Source organism: Bos javanicus, chromosome 13 (assembly GCF_032452875.1).
Source record: "Bos javanicus breed banteng chromosome 13, ARS-OSU_banteng_1.0, whole genome shotgun sequence".
In the NCBI taxonomy this organism is placed as follows: domain Eukaryota; kingdom Metazoa; phylum Chordata; class Mammalia; order Artiodactyla; family Bovidae; genus Bos; species Bos javanicus.
The window spans coordinates 33,461,184-33,466,117 of record NC_083880.1 but is presented as its reverse complement, the minus strand read 5'-3'; the positions used below and the strand labels follow the sequence as shown (position 1 = coordinate 33,466,117).

The 4,934-nt window shown below is 42.4% G+C and overlaps 1 non-coding gene across 1 annotated transcript; it reads right to left on the bottom strand.

Moving 5' to 3' along the window:
• Window positions 1–4,177: 4,177 nt before the first annotated feature.
• On the bottom strand, window positions 4,178–4,286 carry LOC133259977 (U6 spliceosomal RNA). Its single transcript, XR_009740640.1, has one exon. It is a non-coding gene; the product is annotated as a U6 spliceosomal RNA (small nuclear RNA).
• Window positions 4,287–4,934: the final 648 nt, after the last annotated feature.

Sequence of the window (4,934 nt, the reverse complement as noted above, 5' to 3'; positions counted from 1 at the left end):
AATTTGGTAGCATGATACCATTTGTTTTTGAAAGATTTCAAAGCCATCTGCTATTAAGATGATTAGTGCCCTGAAATACAGTGAATTTACTAGATATTAGTCATACACCCTCATCGCTCATCTCTACAACATTTCAGGATGCTTGGCCCCTAAAATCTCTTGACTTGCCTTAATTATTTTGCCAATTTTTCTCTCTCATGGCAACCCACTACTTGCCAACTGTAAGTCTGACCCAAGCTTTGGACAAGTTCTCACAGCTAGAGAACACAGCAGGTTTCACAGAAAACCATTATCCAGCTTTCTGGGAAAAATTACTCTAAATAGCATTTTCACTCATTATGCAATTTTTCATAATTTGCAATCAGTGCTGTTGAGGGCAGTAGAAAAATTTGTTACACAATTAAAAAAATTTTTTTAACTTTTTGTGTTATATTGGAGTATGGCCAATGAATAGTGTCATGATAGTTTCAGGTGGACAGTGAAGGGACTCAGCCATATACATACACGGATCCATTCTCCCCCAGTCGCCCCTCCCATCCAGGCTGCCACACTGAGAAGGGTTCCCTGGGGCATGTCACACAATTTTACATAAACCAACACTTCTCACATTGAGATGTGCATATGGATCACTGAAGGATCTTTGTAAAAAAACACCCGATTCAGTGGGTATTCTGGTTATCTGTCGCTGGGCAGCAGATCATCTCAAACACAGAGGCCTACAATAGCCATTAGATGAATAATCATTTATTTTGCTCACAAACCTGCACTTTGGGTGGGGAGAGCTCACTCCCATGCTTGCTTATATGGGAAACACTGGAGTGGGAGCTGAAATCACTTGAAGACTTACACTCAGTCTGGCGGTTGATGCTGGCTGTTGCCTGATATCCTAGCTTGGGCGCTTGACCAGAAACCCAAACCTCTCCCTTCCATTTGGAGGCCTGGCCTCCTTACAGCATGGTGGCTGGCTTTTATTACTACCAAGTGTACCAATGACACAAGGCAGAAGAGCATGGCCTCACTTTGGAAGTTACAGAGTGTCACTTCTGCCAGACGCTATTGGTGGGGATTGTCCTAATGATTTTCCCAGGTTTAAGGGCAAGAGACATTACCCACATCACTTGATGGGAGGTTAACAGGAGGTCAACTCTCCCTCTTAGCGCAGTCGGTAAAGAGTCTGCCTGCAATGCAGGAGACCTGGGTGTGATCCCTGGGTCAGGAAGATCCCCTGGAGAAGGAAATGGCAACCCACTCCAGTATTCTTGCCTGGAGAATCCCATCCTCAGAGGAGCCTGGCAGCCTACAGTCTGTGGGTTGTAAGAGTCGGACACGACTGGGTGACTAAGCACACAGCACAATTCACAACACGTGGGGTCGGGCCCTTCCCTCCTCTCCAATCTCTCCTCTCTGGCTCACTACCCTCCAGCACAGAACCTTTCTGTTTTTCAAACATGCCAAGGATTCTCCTCCCTCATGCTGTGAACATCTTCCTACAAAATACATTTTTGCACATGGGTGTATTTTAGTAGAATCAGTTCTTAGAACTGGAAGTGCTGGAGATACTCAACTGACATAAGAATTTTTTCAGCCTTTGTATATTCCACTGGAAGTGAATAGTGGTACATTTTGCTGAAGAGAAAAACCATGTTTGATCACAAGGTACTGGCACAGACCTCACTGGTGCTGTTTCTTGAATACTGCGTATTATCTTTTCTAAATTCTGAAAAACTCAAAATTCCATAAAACATTGGTCCCCAAGGACTTCAAGTACGCTATTGTGGACTTTAATCACGTCTGGGTTTTTTTTCAGTTCACTTTGGGACGTGTTAAATTGCAGTTGCCTATGGGGTCTTCGAGTGTAAATGGCCTGCAAGCAGTTGGATATATGAGTTAGAAACTTATGGGAGAGGTGGGGTTGAAAAAGCAGATTTGGGGTTTATCAATAGGTACATTAAAATCATGAGGGTATGTGTCAGAAAGCATGTGTTGCTGGGAGAACAAAGGGAACATCCAAGTTCAAAGGATGGATGCAAGAGTCCCTTGGGGGAAAGGGACAGAGTGAAGAGTGGAGAAGAAAGCGTGAACTGGACAGGGCGGAGGTGCCATCGCTCTGGGCTGGGGCCATGAAGACACAGTGCTGGAGCTGCCGGCTGCAGAGTTCTCAATGGAGTGATTGTTGGATATCAGAGTGAAGTTAGAATGTGTGTGTGTGTCGTGGGGGGTGGAGTAGGAAGGCACTTTGATGGTTGCCTCTGTGTCCAGACTCAGGAATCAAGACCCCAACATTCCTAAATAACCAAGCATCTTTTCATCAGGCCTCCTAAGCAGGGGTCTCTAGCCCTCCTTCCTCTGTGAAAGTTCAGTTAAAGGGTCTGCAGCGCAACATGGATGGACTTAGAGATGATCATACTAAGTAAATGAGAAAGACAAATGTTGTGTGATGTCACTTATATGTGGGATCTAAAAATGACATAAATGAACTTATTTGTGAAACAGAAACAGACTCACAGACACAGAGGGCAAACTTGTATTTGCCAAGGGTGAGTGGGGAGGGACTGAGTGGGAGTTTAGAACTGACGTATGCAAACTATTCAAACTATTATATACGGGATGGATAAACAAGGTCCCTCTGTGTAGAACAGGGAATTACATTCAATATCCTGTGATGAACCATAATGGAAAAGAATATGAAAAAGAATATATAGTATGTAAAACGGAGTCACTTTGCTGTACAACAGAAAATAACACAACATTGTAAGTCAACGGTAAATAAAACACATTTTTTTAAAAAATAAAGGATCCAGGACTTCCCTGGCAATCCAGCAGTTAGGACTCTGCTGCCAATGCAGGGGTGCGAGTTCGATCCCTGGTCAGGGAACTAAGATCCCACATGCCTCTCAGTGAGGCCAAAAAATTTTTTTAAATAACAAAATGAAGGATCTGCAGGGACTTTCCTGGTGGTCCAGTAGGAGGACTCCGAGATCCCAGTGCAATGGGCCCAGGATCGATCTGTGGCTAGGGAACTGATCCTACATGCCGAAGCTAAAAGATGCAATGCAGCCAGAATAAATACATAAATATTAAAAAAAAGAAAAAAAAAAAGTCTTGTGGGGAGGAGCTGGCCCTCACCACCCACATGGGGCCGGAGGAACCAGAGACTGCTCGGCTTCTTCCTGTTTATTCCTGCAGGAGGGCCACGTCGGGACCTCCGACAAAGGCATTTAGAAAGTCCTTGCCAGTGAACAGTCATTTGCAAAGAGGGGACTCCTGAGGCCTCAGGTCTGCCTCCAGCCGGCCCGCTGCAAAACATGGCTGGTCTCCTACCGGAAGAAAAATCCACTTTTCATTTTCAGTTGAATGCGCTCAGCCTTAAAATGTGCACCTTTTGTTCATTCTCGTTCGCCTACATTTGCATAAAACAAAAGTTCGTTTTCAGAGCAGTGTGGAGGGGGCCTGTGCACAATTCCAGTTATTGTATACAAAAGCTGGGTGCCTAACTTTTTATCCAGTGAGAAAAGAATATATCCAAGATGGTAACGTGGGTGTTTCCTGGCGCTTACACTGGTGATGTCTTGTCTGTCTCTCAAGAAACAATGGACAATTATTTGGGATTTCTCAGATTTAGTTGCAGTATTTTGAGTTTTCATTTCCAATGGTTCTTGGCTGCTAAGTGGGTGAAAACGAGTTAACTTCTTGAATATTTTAAATAGTTGTCATTGGTTCTGATTTTACCTCCACTGGAAATATTTTAAAGTTTATGTTACTAACATCATTCTGTCAAGCTAATGTGAACTGAAGAACAATAAATATTTGATGTAGATCATGTCCCAAATATTTCCAGGTCTGAGCTAATTTCTGTGCACATACACACACACACAAATATAAAAAAATGACTTTTCTTCCAACACTATTGAACTGTACATTTAAAAACGATTAAGATGATACATTTTATGTTTACCACAATTAAAACAAAACCCACTTCTCTTCCAAATCTTCAAAATTTGGAAGCATGCATTTACTGAAGAAAGAAGTACTTTTAAGAACTGCTGATTTCAGTTTGAGAGCCTATGGATTTCTTTTCACATAAAGTCAGTGATTATGAAGGCTTAATTTAAAGTGAGCCCTTCAGATGTAATCTCTCTCTATATATATTTTTTGAACTCAGAGAAACATTTTACTCAAAAATATGTAACGCTTCATGAATTTGTGTGTCACCCTTGTGCAGGAGCCACCTTAGTTACTCTTCTCCATTTTGTTCTAATTTTAACATACGTCCTGCTGAAGTAAACACCAGATGTTATAACTCTAGACAAGATGACTTGGCATCACAGAAATACAGAGCAAGGGGCCTAACAATCACCTCGAGGTTTTCAAGTGTTTTTCTACAAATGAGCAAGTTGAATTCTAGGTTGGGTCAAGAATCTGGGACTAGCTTCTGAAGCCATCCTCGGAGGGGAACCACCTGACGATGGAATACAAGCAGAACCCTAAAAAGTCAAACACGCCTGAAAAACTTTACACAAAAACAGTGATTCCCACTCCCCAAAGAAAATGTAACAAGGGTCCCATGCCCCACCTCACCTCTTTCTCACTCTCCAGACACAGCCCCTTTTTTTTACTTGACAAAATTAGAATTTAATATTTAATGAAACATAATTTTTTCTAAAGTTACCTCCCCTTTTTTCATTTTATTTTTTAAATTTAATTGGAGGCTAGTTACAACATTGTAGTGGTTTTTGCCATACATTGACATGAACCACCATGGATGTCCATGGGTCCCCCATCCTGAACCCCCCTCCCATCTCCCTCCCCGTCCCATCCCTCTGGGTTGTCGCAGTGCACCGGCTTTGAGTGCTCTGTTTCATGCATCGAACTTGGACTGGTGACCTATTTCACATATGATAATATACATGTTTCAATGCTATTCTCTCAAATCA